This window comes from Siphateles boraxobius, unplaced genomic scaffold (genome assembly GCF_051911475.1).
Source record: "Siphateles boraxobius isolate OS27281-9 unplaced genomic scaffold, OSU_SipBor_1 2, whole genome shotgun sequence".
In the NCBI taxonomy this organism is placed as follows: Eukaryota; Metazoa; Chordata; class Actinopteri; order Cypriniformes; family Leuciscidae; genus Siphateles; species Siphateles boraxobius.
In genome coordinates this window covers 11,415,629-11,432,450 of record NW_027508810.1, presented here as the reverse complement: position 1 = coordinate 11,432,450, position 16,822 = coordinate 11,415,629, and positions in this window count along the sequence as shown.

Here is a 16,822-nt window from a genome sequence, read left to right as displayed (position 1 = left end):
TGCGGAAAACAACATAAAAGAGTTAAAAGAACAGTATGTTCAAATTTATACTACGCGGAAAAAAACAGTATGGCAAAAGAGTATTATGTCCTAAATCATTGTAGCTGTGCGAGAGAAAAAAGGATGACAAAAGAGTAGTAGGCTATGTCCGAATTCATAGTATGCAACAAAAAAAACTGTATGACAAAAGAGTAGTATGTCCGAATGTATTGTATGTGGAAAACAATAAATTCATTTAAATTCATAGTATGTGAAAAACAGTATGACAAAAGAGTAGTATGTCTGAATGTACAGTATACGGAAAACAGTACGAAAAAAAAGAGTAGTATATCATAATTTATAGTATGCGGAAAACAGGATGACAAAAGAGTAGTATGTCCAAATTCAGACATGCTACAGATTTTGGAGTGTGCCTCTAATGAACACTTCACTATCCCATAAAGCCACGGGAGAGTTGTGAATGGCAGTGATGCGATACAACTGATGCATGTACTGTAGGTCACGTGACAATGACAATATGGTGGATGCTGTACACCTGAATTTCATTTATACTACCCATTTTTATTATATATTATAGAACATACTTTTTTAATGGTCACAAAGTATGTTTTAAAAAATGTAGTACCTACTAGACAATTTTAGGTACAGCTCTAGTTTATAGGACTGTTGCACCGATTTTCTGATCCACCAGGCTAAAATAATAAGCCAGACCGATAAGAACCAACTCTTAACCCTAAATATGAGCAATAATAAAAGTGATGTTTACCAGATGGAACACAGCTAATAAATTGAACTGCTCTCAGTGAGACTTTGAGTTGCTGTGTGTGCCTCCTCTTTTAAAGAGTCGGCCGAACAGATCACTTAAAGGAGGAAAAGTGCAAGCTTTTATGACAAATGATCTCTCTCTGCCCCACACCACACCATCAAGGAGGTAAACATCATCTGTTCTGGCCCTGTTTTCTGATGGGTAGATAATAACTCACATCAGGAGGCTACATGAAACTCACCGGGAAAAAGGAGGAGCAAATTACTTTGCCTTTCAACTCCTTGACACTCATATCAATAGAGATAAATGTGAGGGTGTTTATAAAGCAACTCACCATAGGTTCGTGCCACAGCGAATTCTTCTTGATAACATATCACGTTAGCATCATAAAATATTTTGTTTAAATGCCAATAGTAGCTAATTAATAGTTTTAAATGCATTTGACAATTTATTGTAAAATGTACTGTAATTCACTGTAAAAAAAAAGGTTGTTTCAACCAAAAAGTGCATCCATCCATGATAAAAGTAATCTATTCAGCTCCATGGGGTTAATAAAGGCCTTTTGAAGCGACCCGATGCGTTTGTGTAAGAAAAATATCCATATTTCTAACTTTATCAACTAAAATAACTAGCTTCCGGCAGACGGCCTACGCAAGTTGACTTTCGCCAAAAGAGTAACACTTGGCGATGTAGGATGTTGGAGTAGCGTAAGGTTTGACGCCTCTCGCGGTTCAAACAAATAGGGCTGGGTAACAAACTCAAGCTCCTCTGACATTTCTCTTAAAAATTCTCATTTTAGACTTCTAATTCGTGACTGGTGTTTTGTTTTGCTCAATCCTCTGCGCTTCAGCATTCGTCAATGTGTCATGCGTCAGGTCAAGGGTCACACAGTGTAATAAAATGTAAAATGAGCATGTTCATGTTATTTTGTCATGCTAAAAATGATGTTGTCGAACGTCACAACTGACTTTATTTTAGTATTGTGGCATGCTTTCGCGTAAATTGAAATAGGGAATGAGAAAAGGGGGACGGGGCTTGATTTTCTGACTTTCTGCAGATTAACTTGCACAGATGGATTGTGTTAAAGTAAACAGGGTCCGTTATGATTTCAAGTGGACTGTTACATTTAACCAATATCTTTCCCACCTTCATATCCTGTACTAACAGTCGCCTCTTTCTGACAGTGAAATGCACAGCTCAATTGATGTGCACATGCACAGAAGTTAATTAACCTATATGTTGCTGTGGATGACTGTGACAGCTTGTGCATTTTCTCAAAACACTGAGGGTACAGCAGCTGTCTCTTCGTTTCCTGGACTGACGTATTAATAATCCAAAATACAAACACAGTACAACACAAATGTCACACTGGAATGAAAATAAATGAATAACTTAATTATCTTATGTTATCTTATGTAATCAAATTACTTGTAACAAATTATAAGCTTTTCCGCAGTAAACAACTAATCACAAATACAAGATGTTTCACAACAGGGATTTCTTTAAAACAGAGACATTCAATGTTTCCAAATCCACAGGTAATGGTCAATACATGGAGATTTTACTTTTTGTTTCAGATTTAGGAGTGGTTCAACAATATTGGCAGCACACTGTTTCTCGCAAGGCAATGTTTAAAAAGCGTGGAAGAATTTACCTCCAAACCCAACATTTATCTACACACATACTGAAAGGGTAAAATCAGGGAAATGATTCCAAACTAATTAGCGGTGCTTTAAAAAGCATTTTCACCTTTAGCTATGATTCTAGCGTGCATCTTTAATCACAGCAGGGGAATTGCTCGCTTAGTGATCAGATTTGCTCTCCTCATCTAAAGAAGTGTTAGCCAAATTGCACTGGGGAAATGCATGGTCTCATCTGAAAACCCTTTAGCATACAAGAGAACACAGAATATTGTGATAAATTAGTACATTTAATGGTGCACTGCAAAAAGAAAAGTTTTAGAGTAGTAATTATGATCACACTTTTGCAGAGTGAAAACCATAACAGAGTGATAACAGACTGAACTGATAAGCCTGCGGTGAAACTATTTAAATTCATAATTAGAAGTTAAGCTCTATGGTGTTACAATTATCTCAACTTATTCACCTTTAGTTTTACTTTCAGTTGTTGTTTTCATTAATCACATGGTTTTCTTTGTTTGATTTTCCCGCCACTCATCCGTTGTCATGGACACTCATCAGAGCATCACACCTGTTCCTCATCTCCTCATTATCACTATGTATGTTCCTCACCTCACCTTTTCTCTGTGTTTGTCAGTTGTTGTTTGTGCTTGCATGTTACACACATGTGGGTGCTTCTCAATATCATTCCTTGTCTACTCCTCTGTCCTCCATCCTATGACCCGGAAACCAATCAAGCACAGCCATCTTGAAGGACATCCCAATTCTCTAATTGCACCGCGAGGAGTAGAGGATGGAAGAGTGAGGAGGCTTTCAGAGGAGTCATGAGCGAGGATACACAGGTGTATCCTATGCGGAAGTGTTTTATTGACTAAACGTGACGCACGTATACATTCTCCTCCCCCTTCACATCGGTCACAATCTCTTTAATTTATATTTTACCTTTGCAGTTTATATAAACCGCACATCTCACATATTTCAACAGGGTATCTTGTTTTATTATTATTCATTATGAATTTCTAAAATAAACAAACTTCAACAACATAAGGGCAGATCCTTTGAGCGCCGCTGATGACGCTGTGAAGTGACGCTCGACTGGTCCAGTATTCCAATGTATGAAAAAAGCTTTCATTTGATTCCTCAGTCCTCATTTTCTTTCCTTGCGTCCTTCCCTCACATCCTACAGGGGGAGGAGCTGAGGCGCTAGGAAAGGAAGCGAGGAAAGGAAACGAGGATGCACAAATAAGAAATGAGAAGCACCCTGTTACTTTCTCTCCGTCGTTGTTGATTACCTGAGTTTGTTTTCATTTAAGAACCATTTTGTTTAAAGAAACCTTTTTGAACTCTCCTTCATCTTCATCTTCATCCTTGTGACATTCTGTCAATTAGCCCAGACAATCATGTTGATCATACCTCAGTTTGTAAAAAAGAAAAGAGTGTTTAACGTACAATGGAAGTCTAGGGAGAAATGTATTTCCCTTAAATAAATATTAGCTACAATACACAGTTTGGTCAGTGTGGCGAACAGGACGGCCGAGGGACGTGAGAGAACAGCGCGAGGCCGGTGGTGCGATTGCTGATGAGCAACACCTGTGAAGCACACCGGTCTCGCATCTCTCACAGAGGAGCGGAAGCATAAAGGAGGAGCGACGACGTTGATGATCGAGAGAGGAACAGGCCTGTATTTTAGTTGAGTTTAGTTTTTTTGAATTTTTTGTATTTGTGTTTTATTTTAGCCAGCACTCGTCCGCCAGGGGCTGCTGGGCGTTATGTTTATTTTAGGTAAGCCAGCAGTCATCCGCGAGGGGCTGCTGGCGGTATTTTAGTTTGGTTTGTTTTATTTTAATAAAGTTTATTTGAATGTTCGCCGGTTCCCGTCTCCTTCGTCCCTGAACATTGCTACACTGGTGCCGAAACCCGGGAAGAGGGAGGAACGCACTGTCAGAGAGTCCTCGCCGCTGTGGGGAATCCGCGGTGCCATCGATTATGGTGCACGAGTCGCCGCCGCTCGCCGTGGGCCGGAGCCTGCTGCCATCCGCCGAACGAGGGGAGGAGCAGGGAGCGGGGGACTCGTGGCCATGGACGCTCGAGGCGGTGCGCTGGAGTGAGTTTCCGGTGGGACGGTCGAGCTTGCTGCCGGCCGCCTGGCTATTGGAGGGGCGGCTGCCATCCGGGAGGGAGAGGAGGAGTCGCCGCCGCTCGCCGTGGGACGGAGCCTGCTGCCGTCCACCAATGAAGGGGAGGAGCAGGCAGCGGGGGACTCCTACCGTCTGCCCAAGGCACCCGAGGAGCCGTCGCCGTCCACCAGGCGGCGGAGGAGCGTCGAGCCGTCCACCGAGGGCTACCCAGCGTCACCGCCAGGCACCGCGGAGAAGATCGCCCAGCTGGTGGTGGTCCAGATGGCAGCACGTTGTGGGAACCGGACCAATTTTTTTTTTTTTCTCTCTCCCCTCTCTCGATCTGTCGCTCCTCATGCTTCCGTCTCCATTTCCCTCGGCTTGTCGGTCCATACCTCCCAGGAATCGCTGCCGCCGGGGGGGAGTAGGCACAGGCTCGTGGGTACCCCCCGGCCTGTGAGGGGCGATGGGGGCATGTGGCGAACAGGACGGCCGAGGGACGTGAGAGAACGGCGCGAGGTCGGTGGTGCGATTGCTAATGAGCAACACCTGTGAAGCACACCGGTCTCGCATCTCTCACGGAGGAGCGGAAGCATAAAGGAGGAGCGACGACGTTGATGATCGAGAGAGGAACAGGCCTGTATTTTAGTTGAGTTTTGTTTTTTGTATTTGTGTTTTATTTTAGCCAGCAGTCGTCCGCGAGGGGCTGCAGGCCATTATGTTTATTTTAGGTAAGCCAGCAGTCGTCCGCGAGGGGCTGCTGGCGGTATTTTAGTTTGGTTTGTTCTATTTTAATAAAGTTTATTTGAATGTTCACCGGTTCCCGCCTCCTTCTTCCCTGAACATTGCTACAGTCAGATTTAGTAGAAATACTTACTCATTATGCATGTTGTCAGCAAAGGACTAGAGTAATAAAATCACTAACAAAGTACATTTTAGTATACTTTTAAAAAGATTAATATTCATTTTTAAATACTTTAATAGTATACAGTACACACTGTATTTATGATAAGTAAATCCACTTTAGAGTATTAGTAGACTTTTAGTAGACTGTTATGTTACATCAGGGTTAGGTTTAGTAGAATAAGTTGACGTAATTACATATAGCCAGAAAAATGTCTGTTTACGGACCATCAAAATAAAGTGTTAGATATTAAGCAGACAGTCTACTAATACTCTAATGAGAGTTAGTTGACATGTAGTTGCAGTGTTACTTAGTAGATGGACCACCGGGCACCGGGCCCAAAATCTGCTGCGTTTCCACTGTCGGGTCAGAAGCTCTGCAGCGTTTCACTAAAACACGCCGTAACACACCTCTCTGAAACAACGTCACACTAACCCACCTTTTCACCAACAAATGGAAGTTTTATCAGAAAACTGACCACTCCTCTAGCCCGAGCTCGCTTTGGACCAAGGTATTCAGCGGGCCAGAAAACCCTTGCCGCTAGCCCAGAGGAAGCCCCGACGAGGCTCGATCAAGCCCTGGAAGTGACAGTGGAACGGCGACTGGCACGCACTAGCACACCCGCTTTTGGCCCAACAGTGGAAGCACGGCTAATGTTTTCATACACTTAATGCATGCTATTTAGGATTAGATGTAAGGGAACTCAACACCCATTCGTAGTGCTAACTGACCACAAGAACCTTGAGTATATTCAGGAAGCCAAAAGACTAAACCCTATACAGGCCTTGTTCTTTTCACTTTTCTATCACCTTTTGCCCAGGATCTAAGAACATCAAGGCAGATGCAGTCCCTCGCATGCACACAGACACCTTTGTGCCCTGAGACCAACATCTTGTCTCTGTCATTAGTGGTGTCCCCAGTCCAATGGAACATCATTGAGGAGATCATCTGTGCCTAGGAAACCGAACTGACTCCCCCTCAGTGCCAAATCTCTTCACTCTCGTGTCACCTGGGCCCACACTTTACTAAGGTCAGGTCATCAAACCATACTATCCAGCTGGTACAGAACTGGTTCTGGTGTCCCTCTATAGCTTCGGATGTCACCTCTTTCATCAAGAACAGCTTGATCTGTGCCCAAGTTAAATCTGCTTATGTGTTCCACATGGCCTCGAGGTGATAGTATTGTACAATAGTATCGTATTGCATGCATGTAGGTATGCATTTGTTTCTATGGGAATGCATGGGTTTATGTGAACAGTAGGTAAGTTGATATACAGGGTATGTAAAGACGTATGTATAAATAGAAGCGTCAAATTGTTTTGTATTTAACTAAAGGATAAAGATAGAGAAAGGGGTAGGACCTGAAAAGTTTGTTATGAACTTCTTCCTACTCCTTTTTGAACATGGGAATTTCTAATTTGAATTATCTACATTAATTTTGGAAGTTTGTGCTGAGAAGCACATGTCCTTATATAACTGATATTTTAATTTTAGTTTTATATATGAATAAATGTTTGTATATTTTTTATTTTTATGTTTTCTAAAAACTTCTTTGGCTTCCCTTTGGACATTGACTTGGATTCAGGGTCCCAGTCCATGTGTCTTGAAGGCTTTCTGCAAACTTCTCGACATCAACGTGAGCCTTACTTCATTCCAATGGACAGGTAGAGTGCCTCAACCAGGAGATTGGCCGATTCCCGCTCACCTACTGCAGCCGAAATCAAAGCAACTGGAGTTGTTATCTACACTGGGCAGAGTACGCTAAAAAATCTCTCCACAAAACATCTATTGGTATGACCCCCCCTTCAGGTGCATTCTGAGATTTCACCCTCCTCTCTTCCTCTGGTCTGGAGACCCCTCGGACCTCACGTCTGTGGGCCACTGGATGTGCTAGAGCAACCCGGTCTGGGACTAATCATTGGTCAAATCAGCACGTTACATACAAGCTTATGCTCCCTTCAATCTACTGCATCTCTCTCTTAGTTTCCATGTCTCATTGCTGAAATCTGTGGCAGATCCTGCTCCTCCACCCCACTCGAATTAGATGGCCTGACCGCCTACAGTTTCCATTCCCTCCTGGACTCTCGCTGAAGGGGTCTACACGTGTTCTACCTGGTTGACTGGAAAGGATATGGGCTGGAGGAATGATTATGGCTTGCAGCAGATGGCATCCTGGACTCTTACCATTTCATTTACCTGTGGATTTTACAGTGTATTACCCTGCTGCCTTTGTGTTTACTCCTTCTGCCTTTGGATTTTGACTTGGATTTGATTGCCTGGTCAGATTTTTCTCTCTGGTTCTGTACTCCTAAACCCTGTTTTCAGTTTGTCCCTGCTAATAAACTCTGCACATGGATTCACATGAGTCTCCTGTGTCTTCACCATCACAGTATGCACCACCTAAGATTGCCATTGGGATGAAAAGGAATGCTTTTGCTCTCTCTAAGTAACGCATAACGATAACTAACTAAAAGGACCATTTTGATTCCTATATTTTTGTACAAAAGAATTAATATTTCTGCTTTTAAACTCTTTGAAATGCCTTGCACATTAGACTTCCATGCAGTGTTGTGGGATGAGTAGAAAATTCTGTCAGCTAAATGACAGCATATCATAAAGCTTAACTTTTGAATGCAAAATATTCCTTTAAATGAGAAGAATGTAGAGAGACTGATCTATTTGGCCCATAAGACTATGACGCATCAATCTCAGACTCTTCTTTTAATGTTCAAAGGTGGGCCTCGGTGTGATGCAGCCAACATAGTTTATGAGTCACTGTGGCTTCTTCTTCATTTGATGTACATGTTCATAGTGCGAAATGACAAAGTGATGACATTATGTCTAGTTAAGCAAATGAGAACCAATGATGCATGAATAGATTGTGAATTATTAGTGAAAACCATATGCTACACACATCCACGCTGCTACTTGCATCTTTCTCCCTTACTGATCAACCAACGGCATGGATAAAACAGATCAAAATTGGTATATTTCTAGAATTCAATTCCCAGACGCTGATACAGGCGAAGATCACTGTGCTGATAACCCTCACCTCTGTCCATCAAATTATTCTTTCAGCAGCAAACTGATGAATGTGTCACACATGGGCTGTTCCTGGTGAGAGCTTCTCTGTGACTGCGCTGCTTCAAGGATAAATATTAACCCTCAGTCAGACTTCAAATCAAAAAATACAGGGAGTCACACTGTAACTTACTTTTAGTTATCAGAGCTCTCTGTCTCCAAGACACATATCATTTAAGTGTAAATTATGCTAAGGCAAGAATCACTATTTCTAGTCATATGGAAACAAAGTAAAAAGGATAATAAGTAAAAATATAAAGGATACTTCATTACATTTGAAGGTGACCTAACTTTTGATTTTACGCCTGGTGGATCATAAAACAGGTGAAAAAAAATACATTGTATTGATTGTAGCCATTGTAGACAATCATTGTAGACATCCTTTCACGGTAGGCTGTTGCAAGTAAGCGCACGACAGGAGGAGAATACCATGAAATAGTCTTTAATACAAAAATAACAACGAAGCAGAGGAAACAACCTCTTAACACTGAAAACATCAAACAAAGAACTGAAGGAAGACAGGACTTAAATACACAGAAGAACAAAAGAGCTAATTTAAGGGATAGTTCGGCCAAAAATGATATTTAACCTATGCATTACTCACCCTCAAGCCGTTCGAGATGCATATGTCAATCTTGTTTCAGACGAGCACATTTTCAGTTATTTTAGAAAATGTCTTAGACCCTTCAGTGGATATAATGTGAAGCAATGGGGTCCACCTCCTTCAAGTCCCAAAATGTGAATACATCCTTCACAAAAGTAATCCATTTGGCTCCAGGGGGATAAACAAAGGACTTCTGAGGATAATCCGTGCGGTTTTGTTGTAAAAATATACATATTTAAAACTTTATAAATGAAAATATCTGACTTCCGGCAACGATCGACGCGCGTTCACGTGTGATGGAAGTCGGCGTACGAGGTAGGACGTAGCGTAGGAACGCGCCTGCGCAGCCAGAGAGCAGAGAAAAGTTTTGCTCTGCTCTCTGGCTGCGCAGGTGCGTTCGTTCGACGGAACGACGGTTCCTACGCTACGTCATACCTCGTACGCCGACTTCCATCACCCGTGAACGCGCGTCGATCGTTGCCGGAAGTCAGATATTTTATACGTACGAGGTAGGACGTAGCGTAGGAACGCGCCTGCGCAGCCAGAGAGCAGTTTTGCTCTGCTCTCTGGCTGCGCAGGCGCGTTCGTTCTACGTCACGACGGTTCCTACGCTACGTCCTACCTCGTACGCCGACTTCCATCACCCGTGAACGTCCATCGATCGTTGCCGGAAGTCAGATATTTTCATTTATAAAGTTTTAAATATGTATATTTTTGGTATGTAATTATTTGGAGAACTAACTTGGTATTTTGGCCAAGCATTTCCCACTTCTCACATGTGCAAATATGTTAGTTTGTCAATTAGGCAAGAGTGTTTGTATTACAAGGCCAGAGGGAGTCCAGGTTATATCCAGAGACATACGTTTTGTTTCAGCGCATCGACATATTTCATTTGTCTTTGCAATTCTCTTTACGGTGCACCATAAATTTCACTATAGCTTGTACCTCTGAGTTGAAAACAGGCCCCGTTTGTACTGCCCTGTGGCAGGGCTTATTAGTAACCCTGGGAAATGATTAATAACCACTGGGTTTGCTGGTCAGAATGGCTTAATTGACTTTCTGTAAATTCGGAGGCAGTCCTTGAGAGAAGATTAGGTAATTAGGGGGAAAATGACAAGCAGCGGCAGTAAATCTCTCTTCCTCTTGCCAAGCACGGTAACAGCATGAATGAGAACAGGTTCGCAAACAGTCACCATCCAACTGTGATGCTGTTGAAGCTCAGCTCGTTGACTCCAGGGTAGGCTGTTTATAGGTATCGATGCATTTCTTGCCATCTAACTGTCTCTCTCAGCATTAATCTATAGTTAGAGCCAAGAGAGGGGAAACACAGATGAGCATTGGAATTTTACAAGGCCTGCATCCCTTCCCCCATGACACTTTTGCAGGAGCTAAAGGCACCTCTCTCATTAAGGGCTGCTCACCTGCAGTGCTGGCGCCCGACTCTGCTGAGGGCGGGTCTCTGGGGAGGACACTGAGAGTCGCGGAAAAGAGTCAGGGGCTGCACTGCTGAGCACAGAGAAAATAGAAACCACATAGAGAAGAATTTGGAAGCTCTCTCAGGATTGAATAATGGGCCATGCTTTTTCTTACTGCACTGCGTAGCTGATGGAAGGACATTGTGTTTGCGTCTGAGGTCGAAAGCAGCAGCCTTTCTGCCTCACTGGCCAATCGGTCAATTCAATTTCATAAGTGCATTGTCACTGTTGCAAGGAAGATTCCCTAAGATGTAAGGTTTACGGGATAATTTACCCCAAAAAAAATTGAATTCTGTCATAATTTACTGACCTTCCGGTCGTTGCAATCCTGTATGAATATGAAAGAAGATATGAAAATATGAAATACTTTTTTTACACAATCCGCTCCAATTTTGTTTTCCCAACTTTCTTTAAAATGCCTTCTTTTGTGCAGAAGAAAGAAAGTCATACAGGTTTGGAACAATGCGTAAATGATTTTGGGTTGACTATACCTTTAACAGTCAACTTATTGTATGAAGGTACATGATGTTGTGCATAATTCAGTTTAAACACTTTAGTTCTGTTTTCAGTTAGCGTGATTAGCCTACAAACTAACCCAAGTTATAACACATCATATAATTATATAAAAAGATACATTTTGTAGTAATGTAAAATATATATGGATTTATATTATATTATATTATATTATATTATATGATGAAGTTGTGTCTAATTATGACTGTATTTAAAAAATGGCGCCGCACAGTTGCAGCGGCTCAGTGTCTTCCCGGTCAGTGCCATGTATGGCTGTTTTTGTTTGTGATGTTTCTTGTTTTGTGTACATTCTGTCAGGCGAATAACACCTACAGCCGGCATGATCTCCTTAAGATCGGACTATGTTAATAATCAGTGCATAACAAGAGAATTTATCCGCACACACAAGATTCCGGTGGAGTTAGCGAGGAGCCCCGGATCTCCGTGGATTACCATCCCAGCAGCCTCGCAAGCAGCGTAGAGAAAGGAGGTAGAAGTGAGGCTGCAGGGCTCGAGTGCTAGCCAGGCTACGGAGGCAGCCACTCAAACCACCGCTTCCCAGCCTATTTCTCACAAATGCCAGATCCCTCACTAACAAAATGGATGAATTGAAGCTACAGACTGCAGCGAACAACACTGTTTACATCCCACCGGATGCTAATGCTAGCTCAGCTATCAGACGTTTGCATGCAAGCATTACCAATAAGCAGAGCACGCATCCTGACGCTGTAAATATATTAGGCAGCACTCCCTAAATTCCACCAGCATGTTAAGTGTGCTACAAGGGGAGATAACATCCTGGACAAGGTATACTCTAACATCAAACTGGGCTACAGGGCCAGATCACTACCACACCTGGGCCACTCCGACCATTTGTCCTTGCTTTTAATCCCCGCATATGCCCCCCTTAGGAAAACTGCCCCCGCCATCACAAAGACTGTTGCCACATGGCCAGAGGTTGCCTCCCAGCAACTCCAGGACTGCTTTGAGTGGACCAACTGGGGGGTCTTTGAACACCAGGACCTGGAGGTGTTCACAGACAGTGTTCTGTGCTACACTAAGAACTGCATAGACTTCTGGGTCTACCCCATCCAGAAGCCCTGGATGACACGGGGGGTCCAGCAGCTACTAAAAGAGAGGAACAAAGACCTCTACAGCACAGCCCGAGCCAACCTGAAGAGGGGCATGAGAGAGGCCAAGGCAGACTACAGGAGGAGGATAGAGGACCACCTGAGCAGTAACAACAGCAGGCAGGTGTGGCAGGGAGTCCAGCATCAGACCAGCTACAGGACCAACCTTGGAGCTGCTGACGGTGACCCCGCGCTGCCAGAGAAGCTGAACATCTTCTTTGCCCGCTACTAGGTCACAGCACCAGAGATGGCACCACTACACACACAGCCCACAGCAGCATAAAACTCACAATTGAAGAGCATGAGTGAGGCACACGCTGCAGGCCATCAACCCGAGGAAGGCAGCTGGTCCTGATGGTGTCCCGGGACACGTGCTGAAGGTCTGTGCTGATCAGGTGGCTGGAATCTTCACAAAGACCTTCAGAAATCAGTTTGATTTCTAACATTATTCTCTCAACAGACATTTATGTCACAGGCAAGAGGGGGGGGGATGCCACCCCGTAACTGCACGCGTCCCCTTGAGGAGTCCACCACAGAACACAACCAGGCTGGACAACAAGAATAAAATGTACAAGTTTCTTTTTATTAAGTTAAAAGAAAGGGTCTCAATAAAACCAGGTGTGTCGTTTCTTCGCTGGCAACCTTGCCGGTGGGTGAGTGGAGGATCACACCAGCCCTTAGCTTGGAGAGGGCTCAGAAGATGGAAAGGTCAGCAAGTACCCAGGGATCCCTCTCCGATAGGGGCGAAGTGCAGGGGATGATCACCCAGGAACGTGCTCCCAACGACGCGAGTCGATTACTCCCTCCGCGCTCCTCTTCAATGAGAACTCCGACACTGAATGAACACAGCAGCTCCTCTGCATAGGGTACTCAGGCAATGTACAGTGAATGATCGAACAAGGGCTTACTTCAGATGGTGAGCGTTAGATAATTACCCAGCAGCTCCTCTCCGGCGAGAACTGGGACAGTAAATGACACACACAGCAACTCCTCTTCAGTGAGGGCTCCGACACTGGATGAACACACAGCAGCTCCTCTGCAAAGAGTACTCAGGCAATGTACAGTGGATAATCACACAAGGGCTTACTTCAGGTGGTGAGCGTTAGATAGTTACACAGCAACTCCTCTCCAGCGAGAACTCGGGCAGTAAATGACGCACACAGCAACTCCTCTTCAGTGAGGGCTCCGACACTGAATGAACACACAGCAGCTCCTCTGCAAAGAGTACTCAGGCAATGTACAGTGGATAATCAAACAAGGGCTTACTTCAGATTGTGAGCGTTGGGTAGCTACACAGCAGCTCCTCTCTAGTGAGAACTCGGACAGTGAATGAACACAACACCTCTTCAATAAGAACTCAGACAGGGAATGAACACACCGCAGCTCCGCCTCAATGGGAACTCAGGCACTGTACAGTAAATAATCACACGAGGGCTTACTTCAGATAGTGAGCGTTGGGTAGTTACACAGCAGCTCCTCTCAGGTGGAAACTCAAACAGTGCATGGACACACAACAGCTCCTCTGCAAAGAGTACTGAGGCAATGCACAGTGAATATTCACACAAGGGCTTACTTCAGATGGTGAGCGTTGAGTAGCTACACAGCAGCTCCTCTCCAGTGGAAACTCAGACAGTGAATGAACACAACACCTCTTCAATGAGAACTCAGGCAATGTACAGTAAATAATCACACAAGGGCTTACTTCAGATGGTGAGCGTTGGGTAGTTACACAGCAGCTCCTCTCCAGTAGAAACTCAAACAGGGCATGGGCACACAACAGCTCCTCTGCAAAGAGTACTCAGGCAATGTACAGTGAATAATCACGCAAGGGCTTACTTCAGATGCTAAGAGTTAAGTAATTACACAGCAATTTCCTCTTCAATGAGAACTCAGACAATGAGCGAATGCACACAGCAACTCTTCTCCAACGCAAACTCAGGCAATGTACAGTGAATAATCACACAAGGGCTTACTTCAGATGGATGCTTCCACAATGGTTCCTCTTCGGCGGGTGACTCAGACTTCGGGTACTGGCAGATATTCTGCTCACACAGACACTTTAATTCGAGTTATTTCACAGTTCAGCACCCCGGAGACAGAGAATCCATCTACCGGGACTAAGAGTGGGAAGCATCAACACCCATCCAACACTCGTGCATTTGTACTCCGCACTTCAATATTTCACGCGTGCTCACTCCACAAATAGACACTGCAAATCACAAGACTCACGGTGCAACAGGGCTCACCCCCGAAATCCCAGCTGAGAATCTCTTCCTCGATGGACCCGTAGGACGGGGGCTGTATAAGAAGTAGCACGAACAATCACAAAGCCAGCACCCGCGACGAGCCCGAATCTCCATCCAGCAAGCACTCAATGTTTCCCGCCATCCAGCGCTCACACACGCTACACCACCTCTTCCTTGTCTTACTGCCAGAAAAGCTTTTTATCCTCCTCCTAACCCATGCGTGTCCCAATCGCCGTTCTACATCCTCTTCTCTTACACCTGCCGCGAGTTTCTCATCACGCCTCCTTAGCCGCCATTACTCACACGGAAAAACCGGAACCGTCCTATTGTCCCAGTGGACGTCTTCCCCAAGGGAACCACATTCTCGAAACCAAGGTTCCGCTTAGCCACTCGTCACCCCCGTGACATTTACATCGATAGTCTGGCGTAAAAATGTATTTGCTTTTGGTGTACTGTGGAGTGGGTAGAACTGTTTTTAATGGCAAGCTAGCAGATACCGTTGACCTGCGCTAGCCTAGCACCGGCAAACTATGCAACTGGAAGGACTGGATGAAAAATTTTGAAAACTGTCTCCACTGATAAATAACAACCAGGCTAACTTGGAAATGAGGTCCGATGTCCAAAATCCTGAACCACCCCTTTAAAGGGGGGGTGAAACACTCAGTTTCAGTCAATCTCATGTTAATCTTGAGTACCTATAGAATAGTATTGCATCCTTCATATCTCCAAAAAGTCTTTAGTTTTATTATATTTATAAAAGAAAGATAGGCTTTACCGAGTCTTTCCGGAAAAAAACGAGCGGGTGGAGGCGTGCCGTGTGGACGGAGCTAAATAATCACGAGCGCGCGAAGCTTTTGCGTTGAGAAGCTGTGACATCCAAAAACAAACCATGGCTAACAATCAGATTCAGCCATACATTTTTGATCCCGAATCAGATCCCGAGGCTGAAATTGAAGACGAGCAGCAGCAGCAACGACTACAGCAGGACGTCTCTATGTGGTGTGTACTGGAACTGTATAACTTATATTTGCTTAGCAGTTTTTGTAAATAACTAATTTTCACTTTATCTTTGGTGTCATTCTTTTTTTGCAGCGCAGCTGACCCCAAACGGTATGTGGATACTAAATGACAGTCGAATTAAAAACAATGGTTAAATATAAAACTAATGACTTTAAGATGTTGATTATGTATTTAGAAACAATATATTTCACATTTATTGCAAAATATGCATCTATACACAAATATTTAAAGGGCATAAAAGAGGTCTTTGTACCATTAAATCGTCCTGCAAATTTTATAGCTTAAATGTCCTGCTCATTATGAGCAAAGCCTTTATTTAATCAAGCTCCAAAAACGGCTTGTTTTCATATCAGGGATCTGTGAGGTCACATAGGCAAATACATTTCCAGAGCAAGACGTTGATGAATAGATATACATCATCGCACCATAGGCCCTGCCCACTGGCGTTGAGTTGCTTAACGCCTGACATTTGCCTGCAACGGATGTGAGTGTCACTTCAAAAGTAAACAGAACCCATTATAATCCCTGACGCTGTCTACACTGGATACAGTCTGGGACAACGTCGACGGTTGACGGAGGGCGTATCTGAAGCTTGGTGCTGATTGGACTGCAACACGATGGGGTATTTGCATAAAGGCGATCTGATTGGCTGATGCCTGCACTGGCGCTTGAAAAGTTTTTCAGCTTGTACCACAAGCAATGTCAGTGACACAATGCAACAGAACCCACAATTCAGCACCCGAAAGCACCGTAAACAATTCGTACAGATTTCAGAAGGATCTCAGCGTTGGAATCAAGTGAATGGTTTATGATGATATGTTTGTTCATAACATGTTGTTTTGTAAACGAGGCACAGTGTAATGGAGAGTTCTTGTCCGAAAATGACGGTTTCACATGGATAATGTTTTCAAAACACTTACGAGTGGGTGTTGATACTGTTTTCTGTGCAATGACGTTAGCCAATCATATCAGTGGGCGTTTACTGACAAGCCTTAAAGGAGCCGCCTCTTAAAAATGGATCATTTCAGACTGAGGGTCAGAATGAAGGATGAAAATAATTGTTTTTCCGATTATACTATGCTTATAATAGTATTTTTTTAGTTTTTTGTATTATTATTTTTTTACAGTATATGGGATTGGGCGAGTGTTTTTTTGGCATTATCTACTTGTTTCTATATTTTCTTTGGTGGAGATATCTTTGCAGAATCATGGGTAATGTCATTTTTCAAAGGATTTCTGTTTTTAAAATAATGCACACTGATGACTTCAACAAAAGCATATACCACCGATTAGCAACCGCTGTGCTCAAAGTAGGTCTGTCTTTAA